The sequence below is a fragment of the Lissotriton vulgaris genome, chromosome 2_1 (assembly GCF_964263255.1).
Source record: "Lissotriton vulgaris chromosome 2_1, aLisVul1.2, whole genome shotgun sequence".
In the NCBI taxonomy this organism is placed as follows: Eukaryota; Metazoa; Chordata; class Amphibia; order Caudata; family Salamandridae; genus Lissotriton; species Lissotriton vulgaris.
The window spans coordinates 1,974,248,048-1,974,261,857 of NC_141687.1; the positions used below are offsets into that span (position 1 = coordinate 1,974,248,048).

Consider the following 13,810-nt stretch of genomic DNA (forward strand, 5'->3'; position numbering starts at 1 on the left):
TAAGTTCTTGATTCTGAGTCCGCCGATGGGCGGCTATGGATGTAATCGCCTGCCCACGTATAAACGTTTTATACGCCTCCCACAGGGTGCTGCGGGAGCCTATGGTACCCAGATTCTCCTGAAAGTAGTGAGTAGCAGCGCTGGAAAGGGACTTCCTCAAAGGGGCGCTATGAAGGTAACCTGCATGGATAGGAAAAACGCAACTTTTACCGGAGCAATGAGTCGTGAGTGTGAGTCGCAACGGGGAGTGATTGGAGATTCCCCTGGGGCGGATGTCTACATCCTCAATGCTGTGCAGTCCGTCTCCGGACATTAAGATGTAATCTATACGTGATAAGCAGTGGTGTGTCGCAGAGTAGTACGTGTATTGCCTATCATGGGGGTGCTTATGTCGCCAGCAGTCCGTCAGACCCAGGGCATCTAATAATCCAGCAAGTCGCCTGCTTCCCCGTGGCGCTGTAGTACATGGATGTCTGTCCAACTCATGGTCTAAAGCGTCATTGAAATCGCCGCCTAACACTAGTGTAGCCGTCGGCAATGACAGGAGAAAAGTGGCTAGGGCAGTGTGTGCAGTGGCATGTAGCCCAGGAGGGACGTATACGGACACAAAGTTATACAGTTGGCCCTCCCATAGTACCGTCACCGCCGCAAAGCGCCCCTGATTGTCTACTCTTCCGGTGGCTCACCCTCTTCTAGGCCCGATTCAGCAAATAGGTCCTGACTATGTCCTTGTGATGCCTGGTGATCGGTCTGAGCAGTCTTTTGGTCGCGTTGACCCCTACCAGTTCGTCGCGGGGCCTCAGTGCGTCTCCAACCAACCAGCCAGTCTCTTGCCGCCTCCGGGGTGTCAAAGAACCATGCCTTGTGATTGTCCACGACTCTCAGTCTCGCCGGAAAAAGCATGGAGTAGGGCAACTCTTTGGCCCGCAAAGCTTTTTTTATGTCGGTGAAGGTTTTCCGGCGCCGGGCCACCTCAGCCGTATAGTCAGGAAAGAAGGCAATGGTGGAGTTCAGTATTTTAATAGGTTCAGAGACCCTGGCTGTCTGGAGTATGGCATCCCGATCACGGAAGTTAAAAAGTTTGGCCAGCACCGGTCGCGGCAGTGCCCCCGGCTTCGCTGCACCCCCTGGAACTCTATGTGCTCGCTCAAAAGAAAAGCAATGGGAGAGGCCTTTCGGTTGCAGTTTGGTTTTGATTAAGTCCTCCATGTATAGATCCATCGCTTGCTTGCCTTTCGATTCCGGAATACCTAGAATTCGGACGTTATTCCTCCGTGAGCGTCCTTCCTGATCATCCAGGCGTTCCTGCAGTTTTTTGGCGACTGCTTCCAATGGTACGGTAGCGAGTTGCAGCTCCGAGGTGTCTTCCATTAAGGATTTAGTGACGACTTCCATCTGCGCCACACGCTCCGCCATCTTGTGGAGGTCAGCCCGCAGTAGGCCCACGTCCATTGCGATAGACCCCACCGTTGTCTGGACGCTGGAGAGCGTCTCCATGAGGTCCTCTAGTGTCACTTTTTTGGATCCGTCTCCCTCTGGGCTTTTTTCCATGGACGGGCGGCCCTCCGGATGATGCGCAGCAGTTTTTTCAAAAGCGTACTTCTCCAGTTTCGATTGCGCCGTAGCATGCTTAGGCCCCCTTCCCGCCATCTCAATCGGCAGTCGTTTTCGCTGTTTGCTCTCAGCGCGTCGACTGTACTGCTGTTCTGGGCTGCGGGCAGGCGGTATTCAAAATGGCGATGCCTTTCAGGGCCCCTCGTCTGTCTCCAAGGGGAGCAAGGTGATGGCGGACGCAAGGCGAAAGTGTTACAGTGCAGGCACCTCTGCTGCTCCAGTATCAAATGCACCTCCACTCTTCCGATCGCCCGCCAGTATGGATCGTCTAGGTGTTACTCTTACTCAGTCCCAACGATCACCGTCTTCCCAGCCGGATACAGTTTCAAACCTCCGGGCTCCCAGCGGTCAGCATAGCATGCCCTGGTATCTTCCTCCACCGGTACCGATTCCTCACAGTTAGGTGCAGTGGCACCGCTGGGCAAGCGATTGTCCGAGAACAGGCCCACCTCCGCTTCTACTCAAGCTGATCTCCAACGCGGTCTGCAGACGACCAGCGGAACCTTCCTGTGTGATACCCCGTCCACAGGGCACTTCCGGTCGGATCGCAGTGCTGCGGCAGGGCGGTGTCCGGATACGCGGCAGGGCCCGCCTCGCTTCTTCGATCTATCTCCGGCTAACGTGGTTCGATTACGCCCGGGACTGGGACAGTCTGTGCGGATGTATGACGTTACAACGCATACTTTTACAACGCCTACCTTTACAACGCGGTTTTTACCACGCATACCATTACAACGCATAATGCTTTTAGGCGCTGGATAGTGAATAGTTTAATTTACTATTACAACTCCAGTCCCCGTGGATAGTAGGGAAGGTTATTGGATAGTAAATTAACCTATTCCCTATCCTAGAGCGCCCCCCAGCGCAATGCGTTGTAATAGTTTGCGTGGTAAAAGTTGCGTTGTAATGGTAGGTCGTTGTAAAAGTTGCGTTGTAACGGTTGTATACCGTCTGTGCCCCTTCCGCCCCGGCGTTCCGGGCAGGCTTCAGAAGGCAAATTAAGCCGGATGGATAGGCGGATTAATGAAGTTAGAGCTGTTTCGGCCTCGGAGCTCTCGCACTACGCCGCCATCTCGGTTGGCTCGTAGCCACGCCCCAGTAACACTTTTTAATTCCATCTGTTAATACTCATTGAGTTATTACATTTCACAAATGACGCAAACATAGTAGGGATTCCCTTTACACTCACGCCCTAATTGTTGATATGCAGCCTTTTACATTGGTACCATTTTGCTTTGATGTCCAGTTCTCGCGTGCATATATTAAATATCCTTGTCTTCACTTGCCGAAATCTGGTTATATTATCAGTGCATGTCCGATTTCTTTTTCTAACACACTAGCGTGATGTGAATTGTATTTAGGAATATTTACGAGGCATTCACAATTACTGTTGTCCCCCTCGTTTGGTTAATAAAGTTTTCAGAACACTAACACAGCACGAGGCAATACCAGCCCCGTAGAATGCGTTGACGCTCCGCCCCCAAAGTCCTCGTCATTGAAGTGGTGATGTCATAGCGTTATCCTGCCGCAATGCGGAAACCCGCAGCATTCAAAATAAGAGCCTGGCATATATACACCTCACGCCGGAACTTGCTTATCCACGTGGTCCCCGGTCCGGGCTAATACACCAGGTTTGACCAACGGGATGCGGTATTGGAGTAGTGAGTGTAGGAAGGTGGATATCTGACTATATGGTTACCCCAACTTTTTGCCTAGTGTTTAGCTGGTTTTTGACTTAGTTGGCCTGGGATCCTGCTATTCAGGGCCCCAGGCTATCTGCTCTCTCTTTGTAAAATATACTCCATGTACTTTAGGTACATACTTGATTGGGTATTGGTTCACCTTTGTGAGCCCCTGTATAGTGTACCATAGGTACCCAGGGCATAGGTGCATCCAAGGCCTGTGTTGTGAAGCCTGAAACTATGGATCACTCCAATCAGACAGAGAGTATTGGGGAGGAAGAAAAGTCTCCCTCCCACCAGACATTAGGTGAGGGTCAGCCTCCTCAGGGAACTGACCCTACCCCTTGTGAAGGAACTGCCCCAGAGGTTGTCAGGCCTAGCCTTGCAGAGCCCCTGATGTCAGTGGACCTTTCCAAGGTGGAACCCAGCCTGGAGCAGGTAACCTGCCCCTCTCTAACCTGCCTCAGTCAGCCCAGGGCTGTAGAGGTCAGGGAGGCCAGTGGACCCCAAAGGCCCCCCTGTCCAAAAGAACTCCCCCATCAGCAGAATGGGGGCAGCCAGGCTAGCAGCCGTAGCCAGGTGAAAAGTCCCAAAACTTCTGAGGGATCTCCCTTACCCTTAGGTAGGAACCTCCCCCAGAGGGACTCTGTTGGGCACAGACAAACCTGGGACCTAGTGGCCCCAAACCTGACCTGTTCCTCCAGTGGTCCAACAAAAGGGACCCAGCCTCCAGCTATAGGTAGCCAGAGGTTGACCCTGAGAGCACAGCTTAGCTCAGTCATGGAAAGAAAGGTATACATGGTGGAAAGTGATTGGAGGAAGCTGAGCCCTACACGAGTGTAGCCTCACTTCAGTACTCCATCTCAGCACCAGCCTTTTACTTTGCCAAAACACACCACAGGTAGAGATTCCCTATGGTGGAGACCCTCTGATGCCCTTAGGGTTAGGGATTGCTTAGTGGACCATGAGACAGGGGGTAACCATGTTAGTGCAGGTATTTCCTTATATGGCCACTTAGGCAATATAGGCTTACCTGGTCAAGGATAGCCTTATCTTCTTTCGTTTGGGAGGGGGGGGGGTGGGGGCTGTGTAGGAAGGTGGATATCTGACTATATGGTTACCCCAACTTTTTGCCTAGTGTTCAGCTGGTTTTTGACTTAGTTGGCCTGGGATCCTGCTATTCAGGGCCCCAGGCTATCTGCTCTCTCTGTAAAATGGACTCCATGTACTTTAGGTACATACTTGATTGGGTATTGGGTCACCTTTGTGAGCCCCTGTATAGTGTACCATAGGTACCCAGGGCATAGGTGCATCCAAGTCCTACCAGGGGCTACAGAATGTATTATGCCACCCCTGGCTAGCCATCCAAACTGACACCACAGGCTGATTACTCAGCTTGGGCAAGGTGGTGTAATCACATCCTTGTTTAGATATAGTATACCTATATCTACCCTTATATATAGACACATATATACCCATAAGTCACTCCTATGGCAGGCCTTGACAATCCTGAAGGCAGAGTGCTTGGTTTTATGTGAGAGGGTGCTCTAGCATGAGCTGAGTCCTTCTGCAGCTTTCGGAACCATGTCCTTATAGCTGTTTTATGATATAGCCATACCATACACTCTTAAGTGGATTATAATCCTCGCGGTTAATGCTAACTTTGGTTTGGCTTTATCAAAACATGTAGTGTAAGTTGTCAAGCACTTTGGAATACTACCCCCGCCCCACCAGTTCTGGTGGCAGGGGTAGCATTCCACCCTTCTAGAGGGAGAAGAAATGTGAGTACTGCTTTACCCAGTTAAAGTTAAACAGAGCCTCAGCATCACAAAATGGATGCTGCTGCCACAGACACGGGTCTGACCTCCTGCAGCTGGACGACACTCCGGCAAGGGAGGCCTGGACAATAGACAGCCTGTAATGTATTGGGGCAGGGTGAGTTCAATGGAAAGATGCTTTTCCAGACACTGCCTGGGGCATACAAGGTGCTCCATGTATAGCCCGGTTCAAACCAGTTGCTGGGGCACTCCAGCCCCAGCTCTGGCACCAAACTGGACAAAGGGAAAGGTGTGTAACCACCCCCTTCTCAGGGTCCACCCATAGGAGAGACCTAGCAGGTAATCCAGCCCCTTAAATCAGTTTAAAGATAGGAGCTGTGTCTAGAGACATTGGACTATCCTGGACTGAAACTCTGAAATGAAACTCTTGGACCTTCGACGTTCGATAGCGACTAGAAGACTGAAGACATCTCCCTTGTGGTCAAGGAGAGACCACCCTGTGCAAACAGGCACCACCAGTATCTTACCGGTTTGCTTTGTCGACACTCCCGCCGGAACCCGAAGACTCAGCGACTCAGGAACTGGACTTCCAGACTTCTCTGACTCCGATCCACATCCACAGCAAAGCTGAGACCCGTGGCGGACACAAGAGACGTGGGACCGGACACCCTGGACAACCTGCTGCTCTTTGCTAAACAGTGCAGCTTCTGAGGCATCCTCGAAGTTGTGCATTGGGGTTTGAGAATCCACAGACCCGAGCGCCATTTGCACCGAAGCTCAGCCCTCCACACTCCACGAGTTCCGCGTGGGGCCTGCTCTTGCATTTCAGCTCGACGCGTCTTCCCGGTTGCTAGCCCATTGGCTAGTTATCCCTCCGAAGACTTTCTTTTGAAACTACACCGCTTGCCTGGTTGCTCCCGGCTTTCTCCAGCTTCCCTGCAAAGGAGAAGCTTCCCGGACCTTGCTGGTCTGACCTGAAGCCAATCTTCCCCTCCTACTTGGATTGCGTTTGCCAAGGCCTGTTGGGTCCAATCCGGATACCGACACCATAGTCAACTAGATCCTTTGTGGGACAGCTCGAATCCAGCTCCTGGTTGTCGTCGATGCCTCCTGGTCCTCGTGGCTGCAGAGACAAGCTTCACCTTCTTCCCCTGAAACACTCGACATCGCCTGGTTCCTTCCTGCTCACTGGCTAGTGACCCAGACTCTGTCCCCTCTGATTTCAGGTTCTTCTCATCTTCGATCCACCCTTGGATCCACCCGGACACTTTCCTCCTGGTCGCCTGCAGTACTTCTTTGTAGCTCTCCATAGGAAACAGCGACGAAACCCGACACGAAAGAACACCTATGCACCCGGCTTCCCTGGGTGAGGTAACTCAGGTACTCCGGTGCTCCCGTGGGTGTTGACTCTCGACGTATCCTAGTTTAAAAGGGTTTTACCGTAGTCCATCCAGAAGTGTCCTTAATCAACTACTTTGTAACATTTACGTTCCTATTATAACTCTATCGTAACCCGCGACTGTGTTTAGACACTGCACGCGTCTCCCATGGGCCTCCTACTTCCAATCCCTTCGTTGTCCAGTGTAGCCCAAGCGATTCCCTAGGCTCTAGGCCTATTCACTATTCCTGAAGTGGTTCTTATACCACTTACTTAGTATATGGTTCGTAAGGCCCCTAGGGCAGAATTGTGTTTGTGCAACTTAAAGTATGCTTAATAAGTAACTTGTATTGTATCTCGATCTCTGACCTCATAAAGAGTTCAGAGTGGCTGTGTTAGTAATAAATACATATATATTTTGTATATACCTTGTGTGGTGTCCTTTCGTTTGGTATTCAAGGGATTATAATTGGTAAAACAGCTTGCTCCAGATGCTCTCTGAAGTTTTAGCCTAAGACTGCTGGTCCATGCTACCACTAGGATAGCTGATCTATAAGGTTGACTTTACAACCACCATCATAAGGGTCGTTTAGACTGGTGCATGGTGGCCACTAGAATAGTGGACATCATATACCAAGCTAACTTCTCACAGTGAGTATCCTGCCTTGACACACTGGTACAATGTACGCTGCTAATGGAATGCTTCATTGGATTTTGATGTTTTCTCCATTTAGAGTGTGACTACAGATCGATCCCACCCCCGGTAGGATTCATGGGGCGATCATTTTCTCCATTCCATGTTAGCCACATTCCTTGCCTGACCTCTCCACCATGTATGAACGTTTGGGAGCCTCACGTTTCATATGAAGCTCACTCATTTTGGTCATTGATTAGTTCTCTCTCTACACAGATGCCTGTTCTTTCAACACGTCAGTCACTGTTACTTTGACGCTATAATACATTTTGTTTTCGGCACTATTTTTCCGGTTAATGAACAATTCCTCCCCCCCTCCCTCACAATACTGCTATGATTGCAATAGTGCTAATTGATTGCACTTCACTTTTAGGCACCATAGGTATGTGAGCCTAATCAAATACTCCATACAGCATGTATTCCAGCACAAGGTTTGAAGCACTTCGAAAGTAACAAAAAGCCTGTCACCAACTAGGTTGGTGAGTGAGGGTTCTTCTTAATTGCAATTGCTACTCCTTCCACTTTTCTGCTGAGTTTATTCCTTCAGAATTACTCCTTTCTTGTTTTTGTATATTTATCGCAAGGGGACCAGGAGCAGTTCCATTCTAAAACCCTTTCGCTCCTAGTGTTTACTTATATTACTTCAAAGCCTTTAGTAGCTTTTCTCTCTCCCATATTTTCCTGTAATGTGTATTAAAAGTAAAAAAGGTTTCAATACCTGTTCTAAGAATACCTGCCTGCTAGGAATAACCTGTATTATTCTACAATTATAGGCAATGGCAATGGCTCTGAAGATTGAATCTCCTTATATGCGGATTGCATGCTGCTGAAACGCAGATGACACTACTGAAGTTGCTACGGACATTTGAAGAACCGGGTTTTAGAACCCAGCGGCGCCAGGGATAATGCCCGATGTCTTCGGATTCCCCTGCCTTGGCTAACAGAGAAACGGGACACTTCTTGATGACGTCAAAGACCACATTTATTGGCTGCAACCAGGAACAGAGATCTACGAAGCACAACACGGGTGGTTCGCTAGAGACTGCAAAAACTCATAGAGCAGAGCATCGTCTTTTATGCTAAAAATCACATTCCTGGCTAGCATCAATTACATACAAACTGACCAATCATAGGGTGACATTTCAAACATATCGCATAACGACAATCCCACTTTCCGTTGTCCAGCCCACCAGAAATGACCAAGCAAAATCCAACATTCCTGCTCGAACGGGCCGGACAAGCCCATCGTAAAGACCCCAACTCATATCAATGATTAAGCCATAAAGGAAGAAAAAGAAGCAGATAAGAAGTAAGATAGAAGGGTGTGTGCATGGACCATAAACTCAGCAATGTCCTGCTCTTTGATCTCTATCTGACCAGCTGCTTAACGAGGAACTGGCTCAACGAGGTCAGCCTCGGGCAAGGAGTCAGTTCTTCCAGGTCACAAAGAAGTCAGCTAAGGATGTACGTGTCCCAGAGACTCGTTCGCCCAAAGTCATCAGCCTATGTGAGGGCAACCAGACAAAATGGCTGCCGTACACAAAATGGAACCCGAGGGTTCGAACAGAATCCATGAATACGTAGTGTTCTCATTGATCGGTTATGACGAAAACACTCGTACATACCGCACTCGTCGTTTGCGGTCCGCTGATACCAAAATCGTCTACATCCGACGACCTTGATTGAACATGTTCAGAATCTCGGAACCTCAGGACCGCAGAACTACAGAACCACACATTCAAGGTGAATGGTCCACATGACTCCAGGTAAATTGGAATAAATCAATACTACATCCGCTTATGAAGTAGGACACAGTGCCCATCATAGATTGCCGAGTCTTAGAAACTGCCGGAAGTTGTCGACAAATACATGATCAATTATCCTGAGGATTTGTATTTAAAAAAAATCCAAGATGTAGGCCACTGGCAGTATTTGCCATTATCCCTGTTCCGGTGTACTTCATCATACAAACTGATCTCCTTAGCGAGAGTGGCATATGTAATGCAAAACTCCCCGGTCCTCATATCAGTAGGATTTTTTATAAGGGCGGACGCAACACTGTATATTATTACTGAATGGGAAAGAGCCCAGTATTCCAATGTATGAGTTAAGCAGGAGTATTTATGAAGGAGGCATTGCCCTCAGAAACTACTAACGGGCATTGCAGTTTCTCAATGGGAATTAGAAATGTGACTCGACAGATATATAATGGGGCCAACAGGGTAGGTGTGGGGTTTACATTAAGGTGCGGGGTGATAATGGCTGTGGCGAGACCCACTACAGTGGTATTACAAGTATGGAAAGAATGCAGTTAAAAGCAGGATGTGAGGGAGGGTTCTCCCACGAAAACCCCTTGTGGAATTATATTGCGAGTACTGAAGTGGGATGCGTAGGGGTTTCCATAAATGGAGTCATGTAGGCATAGAAAAGGTGGGCGATGTATGATGAAACAGAGAGATGTTGAAAGAGAATTTCTCTAAACAGGACACCCAATACTATACATACATTTAACTGATACACAATGTGAAAATATAGGCAATGTCTGAAATACAAGATTGTTCTCTGCTTGCGTACACAGCTCTGCTGATACAAATTAATTAGATATAGAGTAATATTCCAAATACATAAAACATTAATTAACAATACCCCAGACGCATTATAATGTCTAAAACCCAATGGAAGAAAGATGTTGGAAAATTAGGAATGGGAAGAGGCATGCAGAAGGCCATGGGAAGGAGCTACAGGGGCAGGTTTCCGATTAGTCTAGTTGAAAATCCTCCACAGTAATGTATATATACACGTACCCTATTATACACCGCGGGGAGACATGAACATGTATTTATAGGTGAGCATATTTAATTGTCAAGTAGAAAGTTCACTAGCAATATTATGTAATATTGCCCAATAAAAACATAGATGCCACTATAAACTGTAGCCTGGCTGCTGAGAATGCCGGGGATCCCAGCGCATCAGAATAACCAAGACACCTGTCGTGAACTCAAATAATGGATACTAAAGAGAGAATAAGGGAGGCTAACAGAGGACAAGACTGTACACGGTTGCAGATTGTTTAAATATCCGCCCCCCACCGTGCTCAATCAACCAAAGGACAAGATGAGAAAACTAAGAAGCCAGGTCAAGAAAGACAGACAAATTAAAAGGGTTTAATGACTGAAACTGAGAATTCAAACTAAGTAATGTAACAATGATACATATTGTTTTTTTGTTTAAAAGGAACATTTATTAAAAAAGATGTTTGGTAAAAAAATAAAAGCAATTGTTATTTTCTTATTTAAATTCTTTAATTCGAGCTTATAGATGCATGTTTAGGTGGTGGCATGCATTTAGTTGTTTTTTTCTTTTTAATGGCATTTTCTTGCAAAATATGTAGTCACTGCACCAGTTTGTCAATGCCACGCCTATTAATTTAGTCAAAGCTTATCTTACAAATACAAATTCTAGTTTTTCTATGGGCAGGTTTGTTCACATCCTCTGTAATATGTTAAAAACGATTCTATTTTCATTAAAACTATTTTTGTTTTGGCCCTGTACCGTTAAGAAAAATGTTACCAACATGTTTTAATATTCTACACATTTTACTACTACAATTATAATGTGTGGTTGTATTTTTAATAGTTTATCATGTTTTGTAACTCTTATTTTGTTTTTTTGGAGGTGTGAATTTTCCACTCAAAATAAACAGTCCAAAAATTAGAGTTTTACAAAGTGGCAGCTGAACCTAACAATATTTGTTTTGGCACCCATTACAGGGTGCTCAGTAGTTTAGACTGTGTCATGGAAAAAGTGTTAGGGTATCTAATAGAGGGCAGGTGGGACATCCCAAGACCATACGGAGGAAATGGGGGATCCTAGAGGTTCATATTTTTAATCCAAAATAGAAAAATGCCCTTTTTGAGTCACATGATTTGTAACCGAATTGGTAAATATGCCCTGAAATTCACAGAAACATGAAAAAACAGAAAACCATATGTGTAATAATGCATAGCCTACTGCCATGCACAGTGATTACTTTGGACAAATGGGTTTGGTAGTCCAACTCAAAATGTACTGAACGAAACTTTGCTAAAGGTAGGTTATTGTTACCTTATTCGGATGATATTAACGTTTGTTTGTAAAACCTCAGAAATTACTTTCACTCTTTATAAATATTAATATGTCTGATTCTCTGCTCACCTTCCAATTAGTAGTCATTTCATGCAAGAATGCCTTTAAACAGTGTAAACATTAAAATACATTATACGGTTAAGGAAGATTGTGCGAAAAAGCATCCTGCTTAAGAAACATAAAATTTAGCTATCAGCAGCCTATAGTCAGTTGAATATTGCAAAAAGCAAAACTGAAAGAACCCCGCTCACTTATACAGGCAGAACTGGCTTTTTAATTTAAAAAAAAATCAACATCTACAAAAAATCACTACTACGGACTACCATGAATGAACACGATTTTTTCTCTTCTGCTTGGTATTTACTGCTTAGAAGCACATTGTAGGCTACAATATTCATCTGAGTTCAATAAATGCTTCCCCACTAGAAAATAGATCACATCTCTCTATGACACCTTCGCTTATATTTAGCCTTAACATGTAGTTACTATTACTAAGAGTGGCATAACAACTTGCAGTGTCTTCGTAGTTAAAATCAAAGCTATCACAGCCCATATTCTAGCTACGTTTCAAGAACAAGGATGGCACAACCAGCTGCCCCATGCTACTAGGACATATGAATGGCACAAACTCGGACTTATGACATGAAACCACTAGGGTCAGAAACAGTTCAAGGTTAATAAAGATGAATAGGGCATGGAGAACGAAGACCCTATTTTTGTTGTTGCTGTGTTTGTTATCGATTTTAGTCCAAGCTGTATTAAGAGGAATATATGTCCCCTTGGGATGATCTACTTAATATGTTTCAATGTGTGTCAACAGCTTAAACATGGGAATGAAGCAGAAATGTTTCAACCTATTCACACACAGGATCTAAATTATGTAATAAACCCAATATCAGCAGTCTCCCAATTGAATTCTACAACGAATTCTAAGATGTACTAATTCCAGTTTTACTAGTTGCAATTAATTCAAAATACAATGGCACTATAAATCATCCAAGCAACATGGCATCAAGAGCAATATTGTTACAGCCGGGCTGGGCTTAAATGTGATGTATTGAAAAATAAAGAAAACATTTTTTGGATATCAAACTATGGTTCATCTGTTATTTTGGATGTTAAGAAGAATTTATTGACATGATCAATGTGGATTATTTGAACTTTCAGTAAAATTATTGCACTATTTATGCACTCCCTTTTATATATTGTCTTTTATTTGTGTTTATGGTTTCAAAGCGGTGGCACATTAGAGGGTTGAGTGCTACCTATATTAACTCTACTAACATCTGTGCAGCCATATACAGCCAAAACTACTGTTTTTGGAATTACTTTAGAGCTTGGAAACCAATTGAGTTATTCAGAGCTAGCAGGCCTTAGCTGGCCTATCTTATAACAAACCAGATAAATAATAAATCATTGTTGTACGTCACACACACAGTGAACTTATTCAACACTATTAGCTCAATTTAGTGCTTGTAATTTGTGCCAATTTGCACTCTGTGTTCTTACCAGCTCCTATCATTGTCACAGATGATCAGGTCTTCTCTTACACCCTTCGATTCCCAGCTCTTCTCTTACAGCATCCGAATCCCAGGCCTTTTTTGAAAGCCCCCGAATACAAGGTCTTCTCTTACAGCTTCCAAATCTCAGGTCTTGTCTCTTACAGCATCTAACTCTCAGGTCTTCCCCGAGAGAATGTGAATCTCAAGTCTTTTCTTTCAAAAGTCAATGGATTTATTTATTTTGTCTTGAAAATCACACGCTGCATAAATAAATTGAGGCTAAGGTCTTCTCTTACAGCACACACATTTTAGGTCTCCATATATCCTACACACAGCGAGAATCTGGTTCCTCCTTTTTCTGTTACAACAGGATGAACGTTGGTCTTCCCTAACAAGAGGTGATTCCTGTGTCTTCTCTTACAGCTGGCAAGTCTCAGGTCTTCTCTCACAGATGCAGGTGGATTGTACATCTACCCGTCATCTCTTACACCGTGCGAGTCTCAGGTTTTCTCAAATTCTCTTACAAACAGAAGTACTTTGGGTTATCTCTTACTGCGGAAGAGGCTTCTACCTTCTCTTACAGCAGGCGAGTCTTGCAGCTTTCTAGCTTCTCTTACAGCTGATAACTAAGCTCCTCAGACAACCAATATTATTAGGTCTTTACATCATTACTGCAGGCAATTCTGAGGAGCATTCTTAGAGCAGGGACCCTCCTTTATATTCTTACAATTGGTGAATGTCATTGTCAGGTCTTCTTTCACCGCGTGTGAGCTTCAAGTCACCCCGTACACCAGTAGGTCTAGTGTCTTTCTTTCATCAGGCAGGTCTGCCTCCCTTACAGCAGGCGTGTCTTGTTGTTTCCTGACACCCGTTACAGTACATGGGTCGCCTCTCTTTCGTTACAAGTTGTAAGTTAAGTTTCGGGTCTCCCTTTAGAGAAGCTGGGCGTGTTTGCTACATGAAAAGATTAAAGGACGGGTCAGAGGTTTCCACACGAGTGATCCGCAATGAATTAATTCTACGCACCTTTATGAAAC

At 45.5% G+C, this 13,810-nt stretch overlaps 1 protein-coding gene across 1 annotated transcript in view; it reads right to left on the reverse strand.

The window, feature by feature from the left end:
- LOC147733588 (protein shisa-like-1a) overlaps window positions 1-13,502 on the reverse strand; it is a 167,571-nt gene extending 154,069 nt beyond the window's left edge. Inside the window, exon 1 of the mRNA XM_086958991.1 lies at window positions 12,781-13,502. The gene's annotated coding sequence lies outside the window, so the exon portion shown is untranslated. The remainder of the gene's footprint in view (window positions 1-12,780) is intronic.
- Between the last annotated feature and the right edge of the window lie 308 nt (window positions 13,503-13,810).